Source organism: Microtus pennsylvanicus, chromosome 9 (assembly GCF_037038515.1).
Source record: "Microtus pennsylvanicus isolate mMicPen1 chromosome 9, mMicPen1.hap1, whole genome shotgun sequence".
Classification (NCBI taxonomy): domain Eukaryota; kingdom Metazoa; phylum Chordata; class Mammalia; order Rodentia; family Cricetidae; genus Microtus; species Microtus pennsylvanicus.
In genome coordinates this window covers 81,151,011-81,165,316 of record NC_134587.1, presented here as the reverse complement: position 1 = coordinate 81,165,316, position 14,306 = coordinate 81,151,011, and the positions used below count along the sequence as shown (strand labels likewise).

Sequence of the window (14,306 nt, the reverse complement as noted above, 5' to 3'; positions counted from 1 at the left end):
TGACTCCTAACTGGAAAACTATCGTTGTCCGTGTGTGTGTGTCCCGGGGATCGAACTCAGGACCTAGGGCCTCATACTTGCTAGGTAAATGCTTCACCATTGGGCCACAATATATTGTCTTTTACTTCCTGGCCATCCCTCATTCAGTAATCTTTATCTGAAAGATGAAAGACTTTTTTGTTTTGTTTTGTTTTCCTTGGACTTCCTGTGCCAGACAGAATTTTGCTTCCTTTACATATGCCTTTTGAAGATCGTAATTATGAACTGGTTGAGACACTCAGATACCTTAATCGGTTCCTCAATATTCTGTTTACTGCTTTTCCTGCTTTGTGGCTAAAATATGTATCTCTCTCTTTGGTCAACTTGAAGAATTTGCTCTCTGTCTTTTAGAGTTGTTCAAATCCCTGCTCAATAAAACAGCAGTGCAAGTTTAAGCAAGTATCAAGAAAGGAGCTGAATTGGAACAAAGTGAAAATGACTCCAAGGGATTCCCATGGTATTGCTTCCTTGCTACTCAGACCAGCTGCTGGAGTTTCTCTCTTGAGAATTAAACCGGGGCTCCTTTCCCCTTTCTGAATTAATGTGACCCTGGGAAAGCTGGCTAAGCTTTACCCTGGGAGATATCAATGTGAGCGAAAGGCATTGACAGTCCCTCCATTTTCTACACTCATGTAGCACATTTGCTAGACTCCGTGATGGAAGTCTTTATATATATAAAGGAACTAGGGAAGAAGCAAGGTTTAAAGTAACAGTTGAGCACTTTTGATTTGCCATTATTAAAGTACTAGAAACGTGATCATTTATCTTGTTTATAAAAAGACGTGTTAGCAGGTTATGGTGGCGCACGCTGGTAGGATTTGCTGAAGGAGGCAGAGGCAAGAAGATCACAAGTTCAAGGCCAGCCTGGGCTACACATTTAAAAAAAAAGACGTGTTCATTCTTTATAACAAATCTTAAGTGGGAAAACATCTTTAACATGTCTACTATTATTAACATGTAAAATATGTGAGATTATATCAAGTGAAATATATCTCTTCAAAATTGACCCTCCAGTGTCTGGACTTCCCAAGATACTTTCAAGATACCATGAACTGTATATGTTTCTGGAAGTTTATTTTGGAAGTGGATTTTGTGTGTGTGTGTGTGTGTGTGTGTGTGTGTGTGTGTGTGTGTGTGTGTGTGTTTGAGGCAGCTTTTTTTTTCTCTGTAGCTTTGGAGTCTGTCCTTCAACCAGCTCTTGTAGACCAGGCTGGCCTCGAACTCAAAGAGATCCACCTGCCTCTACCTCCAAGTGCTGGTATTAAAGGTGGTATTAAAGGTGTGCATCACTGCTGCACAGCAAAAGTGTATTTTTACATATTATTTGCTTATATGAACAAAAATATGTATACAATGTAAGCATATGGATTTTATCTGCTTAATAGAAATGGTACATACTATTAGTTAATGTTGCACTTAAAATTAAGCACACAATGTATTTTAGGAGATTATTTCCTAATTGTACAAAGATCCTTTTCATCATTATTATTATTATTATTATTACAGGGGGCGGGTTTTAAGACAGAATTTCTCTGTGTATCCCTGGTCATCCTGGAACTCTCTCTGTAGACCAGGTTGGCCTCAAACTCATAGGTCCTCCTGCTTCTGTCTCTGCCTCCTGAGTGCTGGGAATAAAGGAGTGCCCACTACCAGTTCCTTTTCATGTCTTCACAGGATTTAATGACTATGTTATAATTTTTAATTAATAAACCCTTATTCATGAGTTCATTAATCAGCATGTTGTTTTTTAATCTGTTATTACTAGACATGGCTGAAATAGTCATGGTTTTATACACATGCAGTTTGTTGGGTGTAATATAAGATAAACTCTCCATATGTGGACTTTTTAATAAAAATCTGTGCATCTGTAATTCTGTTAGTATTCTGAATTATATAGAGGTCACTGTAAGTTACATTCACATCTGCATAGTGGCTGCCTATCTTCACATACACTAACACCCGGTGACTATGAAATATTCTAATCTTTGACAGTTTGCCAAGTGAAACAGAGATTTTTTTCAATATAGTCTTTTAACTTTCATTTTCCCTCCGAGGAAAAGACAGTGTTAACTTTTCTTTAGAAGATCAAACCATAAAGTTATACTGAGCTGTTGTGTTATCTGATCCTTAATATCATTCCAGGACTCTGTAGCAGGTCAGCATTAGAGTTCAGAGGTCAGGAACATGGCTCTGTGCCCAGAACCAAGAGGAGCAGAAAATCCAATAGGCCTTACTTCATGACTCTTTGGCTGGACAGAGCCTCTGATGATGACCCTGGGTCACTTCTGTTTTTTTATGTGAATGCAATTAGAAGCTAAGTTTCTGATTGCCACACCCACAGAATTATCTCCAATTACTTCAGTGCCTTTGTTTTCTTTTCTCAGTTTATTTCATAGAAATGAAAAAGCAAAAATGGCTCTGTATTTACAGGTAGAACTAAATCACACAATAGGATGGAGCTGGGGTGGTAGCGTGGGGTATGTGGAGCACGCTGGGCCAAATCATCTGGCTCACAAATGGGTTCTAAAGGTTTAAATAATAAGTTTAACACAAGGAGTAGTCTCCCTGGGGTAGAGGCACGTTGCTAATTAGCATAATTATCTCATGACTTGTCAGACAAACATCCATGGCTTTTGTTTTGGTTTGATTTTGTTTTGTCGTGCCTTTTGCATAAGGAAGAATTCATCCAATGGTGTTTAATGCTGTATCATATTAAAATTAGTCACATGCTTTTCCTGCCAGCAGGAGATCACGTTACAGCAGGGATTTCAAAGATAAGAGGTGTTATCTGCTGGCATGTGGAGAAAAAAAAAATTGGGCCCGCTTTGCCCTCGCTCACAGTGTGACCGTGTGCAAGTCACTTGGCTTTTCTGACTCGACTGTTCTCACTTGAATAATAGAGATAATCATCTAACCTATTTACACCAGGGTCTACTGGTGAGCAAAGAATGGGTCATTGTTCACGTGAAAACACTTAAAGCTATAAACAGCAACGCTGTTAGTTCATCCAGCAGTCATAGTACAGGCAACTGTTGGAAATGCTTTTTCTTCTCCCCTCTCCTCCCCTCCCCCGCCCGCCTACCCACCACACCTCCAGAAACTTAAAATGCTTTCCACAACCCCACGCCAGGTAGTTTCACATATGCATACAAACAAGCATATATTAAACTTAGAGCACCGATTGTCTGACATTTAATGGCTCAGAATTTTTTTTTTTCAAGACAGGGTTTCTCCGTAGCTTTTTTGGTTCATCCTGGAACTAGCTCTTCTAGACCAGGCTGGCCTCGAACTCACAGAGATCCGCCTGCCTCTGCCTCCCGAGTGCTGGGATTAAAGGCGTGCGCCACCACCGCCCGGCTCAGAAATGTTTTTTATCTCTCACGGGAGGACTATCACTCTTAAGGAAAAGTTTGTATTAAAATATGCCTACTTGGGGCTAAAACTTCTTCAGTTCGTCCCAGAACAAGGACCTTGTCTTTAAAGAGGTCAGATCTACTCCGAGTCCCACTACCTTCCTATTTTTTATCTGAATACCTAACAGCTGGAGTCTCCTTTCCTTAATGTTTAATAGGTGCTCGCTAATAATCTGCTCGAAAGTCTGGGACGTGGAGCGCAGGTGGGACTCGTCCAGAGAGCAATCCGTGCACTTTCCTTACAAGCCCCTGAGCTAATAACTCGGGCAACTTTCCCACCTCCTAACCCCAAAGCAGTCCGTGGCCCACTAGAAGCAAGAGGACGGGGAACTCAGGCTGCGAGGACACCTACGAGGAGTGGATCCTCTCTCCGACTAGCCTGGCCGATCCTGCGGCCTCAAAGCTGGGCACAGCAGAGCTTGGCTCGTCCGCGGGGCGTGAGTGGTCTGGGGAAGCGCGGTGTAGCTAGGTGCGCAGTCAGCAGCCACCGCATCGCGACCCACGTGGCAACAGGTGCAGCGCGCTCCGGGACCTACGCCCGGGGCTTCCGGCAAGTAGACGTACAGCCTTGGAGCCAGCCCGGGCGGGCGATCGCAGTGGAGCTCCGTGGGAGTCTTGGTGCCTCTAGGAACCCCGGCACATCTCTCAGGTTAGTTTCTTGGGGGTGCCGCCCCCTGGTCCCCCACCTGGCCTTTGTCTGGGCTCCTGGAGCCGCCGCGGGCGAGGGGCGAGGCTGCCCAGCTCCGGACTCTCCGCCTTCGCTCCTCCCCCCTAGTGGCCCAGGGCGGGGAGGCTGAAGCTCCCGGGAGCCTGGTTCTCGGTTCCCGCCTGGCCGCAGTCGCCACCGGGGTACGGGTGCGAATCAGGGTCGAGCTGCGAGCCCCAAGTGTAGACAACCTCTCGGGCTGGACCCGCCCAGGGTGCGGAGAGAGCCCAGCTCCAAGCGGTGGCTCCCAGAAGAGGGCTCAGGGCTGGCTTCCAGCCTCTGCGGGCAAGCGCGGAGTGGATCCCATTCCGCAGTCCATCCCGGCCGCGGTGGGGACCTCGGGAGAACGTGGAGCTCAGACGCGGCGACTGCAACTCATTCACGGTGACCGGATTGGCTTTCGGGGTAGGGGGAGTGGGCGGGTGTCCTCGGGGTTTCTTAAGTTGGTGGAGTGAGTGGGGAGGCTGGGCTCACGTGGGGCCCGGGCAGCTCCTGCAGGACAGCGGGGTTGCGGTTGCTGTCACCTTGAAAGTGACCGAGATGGTGGGTCTACAGTAGATCCGGCGAACTGTCAAAAGTTTGCACCCTCGACCGAAAGCCACCCACCAGGCGCCGGACCCGGCTTTGGGCTTGGCAGCCTCAAGCTTCCGGCTGGGCGACTTGCCGGGGCCCATTCCCAGTTTAAGCAGTCGGTGCAGAAAATATGGGAGAAAGGGAATTGCTGCAGTTCTCCGGGTCCTTATGCGGGGTTAGTCCCTGCAGCCCGCGGGTATTTACAAGCTCTTTGGGAAAACCCTCCTTCTGGTCATCTTAATGACTACCCAATAGGGGACTTAGCTAGAACTATCTGAGGTCTTTGGGGGTCCTCTACGAGGGTCATTTATTCACTTTTGTAATATTGACGAATTTAAGTTTTTAAAACTCAACTTGCATAGTAGTACCCGTTTTTGCAAAATGATATTTTTAAATTGTCAGTGTTCTAGGAAAGGAAATCCAGTGTATTTTGTTTTTCCAAAACTAGAGTCTTAGGCAAAACGGGAGGAGAGCTTTCATGTCTTGCCAGGTGATTGGAGTTCAATCATGGTATCAAATCACAGCGCGGTGGGGGTGGGGGTGGACTCCGGGGATCTGGAGACAACTTGGAAGGCAAAAAAGAGGCGGGGTCGTGTTCCCCTGAACCTATGACCTCCATAAGGAATGCTTTACGAATAGGTTATCAATTTAAATAATTCATCATCTCCCGTTCTCTCCAGCAGTTCCTTCAGGGCAATCTAGATTCTGTTGCGTGGGTGTGTTTAAATTCACTGTTTACAGATTCATTTCTCAAGAATTCTATTCCATAAGAAAAGTTATGCAAGCAAAATAAAACAAACCCCTATTCTCACCCTTTAAAAAAAAGCATAGGATTTAGTTTAAAATAAAGTAAGTTGTGTTGATTTTCCCCACCCATGCCACGCTGCCAACGTGCGCCCACCCCTTGTGGGGTGGATGGAGCCAAGAGTTTTGCATATAACAAGCACCTGAATTACCACAGATGTCTGCCCTCCACTCTCCCTGTCACCCCCCCCCTTTTTAATTGTCTCAGTTAATCTCTAATTTATGACAGTGATTTCAGATTAATAGGTCATATCTGTAGTAAGCATATACATTTAAGCTTTTTTTAAAAAATGTGTATGGATGTTTTGCCTGCATGTATGTCTGTATCTCAAGCATGCCTGGTGCCCAAGAAGGCCAGAGAAACCCAATAAGATCCTATGGAACTGGCGTTACAGTTGTGAGCAGCTGTGTGGGAGCTGGGAGTGGAACCCAGGTCCTCTAGAAAAACAGCCAGTTCTCTTAATCACCAAGCCATGACTCCAGCCCCCACCTGTTCCTTTTAAAACTATATTTATGTGGAAAAAAATAGTGTTTGGAAGAGGTTTGTGTCTTTTAATTAACTGTTAGAAATTCAAGGACAATCTTTGTAGTGATTAGTAGGATTATGAAATTCTGGGTCAGTTTTTGAGTAGAATTTTTTGGAACTAAATTTGAGTTATTAGGATTAAGTGTTTGAAGAAGCATGTTATTTAGTGACTGCATTTGCTCTGACTTAAAAGGAAAGAATGGCTGATGTGTACAATTTTGTACATTCAGAAAAGAGTCAACCCCACCATCTTTTGTCCTTTGTAGAATATTATTAAAAGTCCTCCATTGTATTAAGCCTGCAACATCTTAGTTTTTTGTTACAGTATATTCTATAGATGTGTCAGTTTACTTAACCTTGCCTTACAAGCTGAACTTTTCATTCGCAGTTACTGTTATTAGATATGCTATTGCAACATTTATCTCTTTTAAATATTTTGTATGCAAGTTATGTGTCTTTAGTCTAATGTCCTTGGAAATCACAATTGGTGATTCAAAGTTTCTTGTAAAAACACTGATGTTTGGTTTCCAGAACTATTTAGTCAAACTAAGCTCTTTTAAACACAGGTTTTTTTTTTCCTTAAAAGGACGTCATATTGTCAGCTTTACAGGTGAACAGTGGTATATCAGTATTTAACTTTCCATTTCTGTGACTGCAAATGTTATCAAGCATGTCACCTATGCTCCTTCCTAGTTTTTCTTTTTTTCTTTAGAGTTTCTCTGTGTAGCTCTGTCTTGGAACTCCTCCTGTAGACCAGGCTGACGGCGAACTCAAAGATCTACTTGCCTCTGCCTCCTGAATGTGGGTCTTAAAGGTGTGTGACACTATGCCTGGCTAGTTTTATTTCTTTTTAATTCAATTAGATTTTTTCCTCTTGAAATATTGGTATTTTTCTCCTCATAAAAGCCTCTTTCAGGTTGTTGGCATACATCTGTTCATATCGCAGATATTTTTCCTCAATTTATATTTGCCCTATAAACACATTTATAGTTGTGTTGACTTACAGAAGTCTACTTCAGTGTTGTCAAACATGCTGGTTTTTCTCAAAATGGAATGTTAGTAGTTCTAAATCATTGTTTATGAGACACATATGGCTGTTGTTCCTTCTGGAACTCTGAGTTAGATTCTTTTTAAATCTGTCCCTACAAATTCAGTCCTCTGGAATAGCTACTGTTGTGCAGTCTTTTTGCATGTGGCAATGAGAAATTGTCAAGTGTGAATGTCACACTTGGGGTTGGGGAAATGGCACAGTCTGCTTCTTCTAGAGGACCCGTGTTTAGTTTTCAGAACCCACATCAGGAAGCTCACAAATGCCTGTAACTCCAGCTCCAGGGGAGCTAGCGTTCTTCTGGGGCCCTTTGTAAGCACCTTTACTCAATCAGAACATTTAGAGAAAGTTTACGTAAATCTTGGGTGAGAGTTTTTCTGGTTCTCTGGGGCCCGAGGAATCTTGAAATCATAGATTATCCACTTAGTCACTGAGACTTTTTTTTTTCTCCTAGAAATCCTGCAATTATCCTAAAACTTGGGTTGAATATAATGAAACTCTTAGAATGTGTCTGTAAACTTGACGTTTCTTGCCCTTGCCCCACCCTGAAGCTAAAGAGAGTGATTTGACAGTCCAAATCTAGGTCATTCGTGGCAGTGGTAGCACACACCTTTAATCCCAGCACCCAAACACCCACGAGGCAGAGGCAGGTGGATCTCTGAGTTCAAGGCCAGCCTGGTCTACAGACCTGGTTCCAGGACAGCGAGAGCTGCACAGAGAAACCCTGTCTCAAAAAAAAAAAAAAAAAACTAATCAATGAATAAACAAACCTCCATCTGATCCCACCTATGATTTTTGTCAGTGATAAGTCAACAAAGATCTATGCTTCCCTAGTATTTTGGAACAAACCTTTTAACTTGTTGGTTATTATCAGTATGTCTGTATAGTCTGTAAGCATTTGAATTCAGTGATGGTATTGTAATGTGTTCTGTGCTATCAATAGAGCCAACAAGTCAATATTTAGCGATGCCTTTGCAGAAACCTTTTAGCTTGCACTAAATATTTTAAAGTTTATTTTATGTGTATGAATGTTCAGCCTGAATGCATGAATGTGCATTGGATGCATGTCTGATGTCCATGGAGGTCAGAGCAGTGTCAGATCTGCTGCAGTTGGAGTTATATAGGGTTGTGAGCCAGCATGGGGGCGTTGAGAGTTGAGCTAAGGTCCTCCGCAAAAAGAGCAAGTGCTCTTAGCCACTGAGTCCTCTCTCTAGCCCCCTAGCTGGCATTTTTATGTTATCCAAAGAGGTGAAATTGTGATAGCAAGGAACCTGAATGATCCACAATCAAGTATTTGTAATAGCATTAGGCTTGGAAAGAGACAGCGTCCTCACCGTTATCCCATAGCTACGTGACAATGAAGCATGTGTTTTTGGTTAGATCATGACTAGAGCCAGGTCTGGTGATGCATGCCTGTAAATGTAGCCCTGGGGAGGTAGATGCAGTAAGACTAGGGTTGTTCTAGACCAGGGTTGGCTGCATGGCCAGTTTGGGTTACACGAGTCTCCATCTCAAAAATTGTCAAAGCCTACAGAATTCTACGAATGCACATGTGATGTGATGGACCATCCACATGGACTATTCAGAGAACATGTCTTTAGGGATTTCTATGTAACAGCCCAAATGGTTGCAGATCTTACGATGACCAGAGCATGTTTATTCTCCTGACTTTGTTGTCTCTTGTTCAGGTGAATTTATCAATGCAGTCGAAATCATGCACTTACAAAGTAACCATGTGTTATACATCAAAACAAAATAAAAATAAAATCCAAGAAAAATTTAAGTCTTTAGGATGGAAAGTCTTCCAGATCTGTGGCTCTGGGACTGATGAATTCTATGTCTCTAATAGTCCATTTGCAGGTTTTTTATATGAATTGATGATACAAGTGTTTTCTTGTTGTCTGAATCTATAGTTTACAATTTTCTCAAATTAACTTCCTACATAGTAATAGATTAAACATTTTTGTTTGCTTTGTTTTAGAGACAGTTTTTTTTTTTTTGAAGCCTGTTCTGGAACGCGCTCAAGACCAGGTTGGCCTCGAACTCACAGAGATCTGTCTGCCTCTGCCTCCTGAGTGCTGGGATTAAAGACACGTGCCACCACTGCCCGGCAGATTTTTTTTTTTTTGGTTTTTCGAGACAGGGTTTCTCTGTGGCTTTGGAGCCTGTCCTGGAACTAGCTCTGTAGACCAGGCTGGCCTCGAACTCACAGAGATCCGCCTGCCTCTGCCTCCCGAGTGCTGGGATTAAAGGCGTGCGCCACCATCGCCCGGCTTGCCCGGCAGATTAAAGGGGACAAAAGGCTTTCCTGAGCATGCACTAGCTCTATTATGGAAGCCTGATCTTCAACGACTTCACTGAAAGGAGCAAATTAATTTATTTATTTTGATTATTATTATTTATTTATTAAAGATTTGTCTCCTCCCCACCACCACCTCCCATTTCCCTCCCCCTCCCCTAATTAACTCCCCCTCTTTCATCAGCCTGAAGAGCAGTCAAGTTTATAATCGCCCCTTTGGTACTTTCTGTAGGCTTTGGAGTGAGCCCCCAAGCTGAAAGTGAAGAACTACTGTTCATGGTTTGTGTTTGGGCATCTGAAGATGCCTCCAATAGGAGAGGGCACTCAACTGACAGAGGGGGAGGGATGAGCAGACTAGTGACTGAAGATGTATGGTCCTCCTCTGAAGGAAAAAAGAGGCTACTTGCCATGGCGCAGCTAGCCTGAAGTCTGTTTTTGTTTTGTTAAATAGTCTGCTTTGACAAGCATGTAGACTTTGCAGTCTCCATACTTTGCTTAGTTTGGTTCAGTATAATTAGGAATATGGATGTGACTGTTTTTTCTTTGAAATGTTCATTTCCAAGCCAGATTACATAAAAGGCTGCCTTGATAGCAGTTACAGGTTTTGAAAGGACTTCAGTGTTACTTGAAAACAAGTTGTCACCTTTTCTTGTGGGCGGTTTTGTCATGATGATATGAAATATGACATGACTTTTGCTTGTTCACTTGGCCCAAGATAAAGGAAAGAATGTGCATTTTGGGATGATATATTTGGGGTTTGGTCTTTACTTTGTAGAAAAGTACAGTAAAATTTTATTTTCCTATACAATGAGCCAAATTGCTTTAGATTGAGTCTAGAGGCATTTCACTTAATAGACTCCAGACTCCAGATGTATAAGCATGCCTACAAATCTTTATCATAACAATTGTTTTGTTTTTTAGGACCAATCAGTTTTCCTTGGATTGCATTGTAAACTCCATATTAAAGAACAGTAAAAATGTGTTTACTTACATCTTGCCAGCAGATCCAAATCTAATTAATGATGTCAATATATATGCATTATAACCCAAATAATAAGAGAAAGTACACACCTTGCCTCCTAGAAAACTTAGAAAGGATTTTGTTTTGAGGTCGTGAAACTAAATATAATCTTAAAGTCATTTTAAGTTTCTCTTAAGACACCATTGCTTGCTTTTTGCATAGACTTTGTTTAAAAACTGAGCAGGGAAAGAATGAAGTTGGCATCCCCTATTTCTCAGACTAGTTGGAAAGGAGGAAAGAGGCTGCAGGAAAATTGCTTCAAGCTGGGGCAGTGTGCTGGGAAATCACTGAGTTTGGTTTGTGTTGGAGAGTAGTGGCCGAGGCGCAGGGCAGGCTGATGGGCCTCAGCGAGCTGCTTTGGACAAGATTTCTAGGCCCCTATATACCTCAGTGTGCTTTTAATACAGATTTGTCCCTTGCAAATAAACTGTATTTTAGGCTGGATGCTTAACTCACTGTGTTAATTTGAGGGCTGATTGATTACGATTACCCTGATTACATTCCCTGAAAGCATTTCAGGGAAGCTTGTGTCCTAAATTGGCCTGGAGAAAGACATATTTTTTTTTAATGAGAAGTATCCATACTTAGAATAACAAGAGGATGTAAGAGGAAGAAGTATAAAGAACATTCTTTTGTAAATGAGCATGTAGCTTTTAAAAAAATGTCTGCCAGTGATCGGTGACTCTTTACTGGTGGGCTGTTAGCTTATCATCTATGCCTTTTGTACACTGGTAATGGGGTAATATTTAAGTCAGGTGTTATTTACACATACACCAATTTGAACGAAAATCAATTTCTTCACTTTTTTCAGCTAAGCACTTCATAGGAGATATTCAAGTGTTTAGTGTCACAGAAGTTAATTTTCTTTTGTTCATCTTGTAAATTAAAGAAGAGATTTTACTTATTTTCAGTATTTCATGTGTATTAACGTTTGCCTGAATTTGCAGAGGTCAAGGGATGGTGTCAGGTCCCCAAGGACTGGAGTTAAGAGATGTTTGTGAGACACCATGTAAGTGCTGGGAATCAAACCCTGGTCCTTCGGAACAGCAGTTAGTGCTCATAAATGAGGAGCCATCTTTCTCCAGTCCCTGGTAAATTTTTTTTGATGGTGGTTAATAATGATATTAAGTTGAAACTGTGTCTATTGTAAAACATAACTTGCTTAGCTATTCTCGTGGAATAAAAATAACGGCCAGTATAGATGTAAGCAATCTAGATCTGCCATTGAAACATAGACCTGCCCCATTCCCAACCTCTCTGTCAAGCTGATTGAATTGTAGTTACCAGAATACTAGCTAAATAACCTTGTACTATAAAAGTCAACTTTTATTACATACTAGACTCTATGTTGATATCGTATCATTCTTAAGCATGTTAACTAGTTGGAAATCTATTTACCTACCACGACTAACATAATCCTAAAGGTTTGACTTGAGTGAGGATCACAGAAGGCCCAACTTCCTGTTGAGTAACAAGGATTGGAGAAGTGAAAAAAAAAATGGATTAGAAAGGACTGAGTCTCCCAGGATCTCTTATCTATTAAAAATGACTTGTTTTTTATTAGATGCTCAGTCTAGACTCTACATATAGAACCATGTCATTTATTTATTTATTTATTTGTTTGTTTTTTGTTTTTCAAGACAGGGTTTCTCTGTAGCTTTGGAGCCTGTCCGGAACTAGCTCTGTAGACCAGGCTGGTCTCGAACTCACAGAGATGAACCATGTCATTTAGACATGTAGCTACAACTAGGTTTCCAGGCTGTAATCTAGATTTTTTCTTTTAAAAAAAGAGCATGAACAAAATCCCCACTGTTAGAATATTGTATTTAGTTTTGATCAGTTTCAACCCTATTTGGAACTCTCCCTGTGGTCAGAATGCTGCGAGGTAGAGGGGCAGAGATTCAGAAGGGCTTTAGCTCCCAGAGGGTATTAGTATTTATGTTACAAGAAATATTCTCACGGGAATTGTTAACACACCATTTATTACGGTCTCCACTATGTTGGAAACCATACTTGCTGTTTTGACCAAGTTTTGGTAAGAAACTTGGTATCTGAAGAATCCTCACAGGGGCTTGGTCGACCAGTTTATTCAGGAGCCTAGAGCAAGAGGATCATAAATTCAAGGCCAGCCTGTGCAAGTGAGTGTGTCTGTTTTGAAATAAAACAGAACTGTGGTGATGGCTAGGTGGACTATGTTGCCCAGTAGGCATAAGATCCTGGATTCAATTCCAGAAACCTGCCCCTGGCAAATAGGTATTTCTTTTCTCTTTATGTTTTGAGAGAGTATCATCGCTGTGTCACCCTGACTGGCCTGGAACTTGTGTTAGCAGTCAAGTCTGGCCTTGAACTAACAGAGAACCTCCTGGTCCTGCCTCTCCAGCATTGGGATTAAAGCTATGTGCCGTCACCTGCGGCACAAAGAGTTCTTTAAAAAATTCCTTTGTCAGTCACACAGTTTTCCTCATCAGACCTTTGCATGTGGCTTCCCTTACTTTTTTCTCTGAGTACTGTTTTACACTCTGTGTGTGACAAGAGAGTCGAAATCTCACGGTGCTGTGTGGGTTTGTACTTTGTGACTAACAAGTTTTCTAGATGGTGTGGGAATTTGAGGGTGCTTTCCTCGGTTACAGATGCTAGAAGCACTTTAAGTCAGTTGTTCATTTCCTTTGTGTTTTTTCCCTCACTTTCTTCCTTTGCTTCTCTTACCCTCATCCTTTATTCAGTGTTACTCAGCAGGTGGAGAATGAAGGCAGCTCAACCTGTCTTGGATTCTGGAAAAGGATGCATTAGGAGCCCAGTACCAGAGAACAGGAAGGCACAGAGATGCATAGTCTACGTTCCTACGTAGTTATGAGGAGCCATTCTTGGGACAGCTGGCGCACCTCGTGCAAATACTTTTGCAGAATTAATTCTACCTGTGATAATTTATTATCATCTCCATTTGTGTAGACGGTCACAAGCTGACCATTTCTCTTGAACAGAGATCTGGTCTGTTTTCTCTTTAGAGAGCTCTGTATTTACAGTTTACAGAGGAATCCAGATGACTTTACAGTCTGAGAATGCTCTCCCTCATATTTCACTTCATAGGGTTTGTGTTGAGTAGTTTCTGTTTCTGTGACATGTTCTGCTGGCTCACTGGGGTCTCTGATATTGAACTTGATTTACAAATTTGAAGTAGTATGAAATTTTTTTGTTTCATGTTTAAGAACTATTTCTGTTGCTGTTTGGCGGTGCCTTATGAAGATCATAATGTAACTACAGAATAGGCTTAGTAAGTTCTGAAATTCTATTATGAATGTAAGGGTCCGGTCAATCAAAAGGGAATGGAGGCAGGGGAAAAAACTTATATTTATTTTTACAAAAAAAAAATTAGGCTATTTTATATCAAAGGTGTAATTGTTAAAAACGTGGGTTGTGTTCCAGGACAGGTTCCAAAACCACAGAGAAACCCTGTCTCGAAAAACCAAAAAAAAAAACGTGGGTTGTTTTTGAGACAGGGTTTCTCTGTGTAGCCCTGGTTGTCCTGGAACTCACTCTCTAGTCTAAACTGTACTTGAATTCATAGATCTGCCTGCCTCTGGCTTCCCAAGTACTGGGGTTAAAGGCATATGTCATTACAATCTACTTAACATTGTAGACTTATAACTGAGAGAAAATTATTTTCTACTTATCCTTTTGTTATGAGATAGCGTTTTTTGGTAGCCTAGGCTGACCTCAAACTCACCATGACCTTGAACTCTTGATCCCTGCCTTAGCTTTCCCATTGCTGGGTTTGCGCGTGGATGCCACCCCCTCCTAACACAACTCTTTATCTTGACTGACAAGGCTTCTCCGTCACCCTTCAGTGCTGAGTATTACTTTTCTTCTCCCTGTCTTT

General features: G+C 42.1%; 1 protein-coding gene across 4 annotated transcripts in view; it reads left to right on the top strand.

The window, feature by feature from the left end:
* Positions 1 to 3,982: 3,982 nt before the first annotated feature.
* Positions 3,983 to 14,306, top strand: part of Mtus1 (microtubule associated scaffold protein 1) — a 127,640-nt gene continuing 117,316 nt past the window's right edge. For 2 of the 4 annotated variants that reach the window (XM_075986577.1, XM_075986574.1), the window contains exon 1: positions 4,421 to 4,542. The gene's annotated coding sequence lies outside the window, so the exon portion shown is untranslated. Of the gene's footprint in view, positions 4,102 to 4,420; positions 4,543 to 11,401; positions 11,521 to 14,306 lie in introns of those variants that run through there. The other 2 variants (XM_075986575.1, XM_075986576.1) reach the window with 2 other exon arrangements.